We start from the raw sequence: 624 nt of genomic DNA, 5'->3' as shown, positions 1-624 counted from the left end.
CGCGTTTACCAAAAAACGCTAGGAAAACGCGCGTGTTTTTTCTCGCATTTCTTAATGTAGGAAAACTACTTTTATAGCTAAGAGAATTCATTTCATTATTTAAAGTGCCTAACTAACTAACTGTTGAGCTATCAAATGTATTTTTTTGATTTGAATTACGAATTTAACATTTAGCAAAATCCCATTTTATTAATTGGCAGCAGGTTTAATAAATAATCAAATTTTTTAGTGAACATTTCTAATTAAATTTTAATAGTATTTCCTATTTCTATTTCTATTTTAAATATTTTAGAGATTGTGTTATAGTTGTCAAGGTTTTTTAATGCTATACATATTAATATGGTTGGCAGTTGGAAGGGAAAATCAAATCAAATATTTCGCATAATATTTCATATCATATTATATATAACTTGAAAAATGCTTTGAGAATTTTTATGATATTTAATAATAGATCTTGTATTATTTTTATATTATATTATTATCATTTAAACAAATATTTATTTATTGTAAAATATTTACATATATCACATAAGATTTTGTATTAAATTTTTTTAAATATTAATTACATATCATAAATAATTTATATAATATATTGAACAAATATCTAATTTATTAATTCATCAC

The sequence above is a fragment of the Drosophila navojoa genome, chromosome 4 (assembly GCF_054131105.1).
Source record: "Drosophila navojoa isolate 15081-1374.11 chromosome 4, UAZ_NAV_1.0, whole genome shotgun sequence".
NCBI classification, from domain to species: Eukaryota; Metazoa; Arthropoda; class Insecta; order Diptera; family Drosophilidae; genus Drosophila; species Drosophila navojoa.
This window is presented reverse-complemented; position numbering follows the sequence as displayed.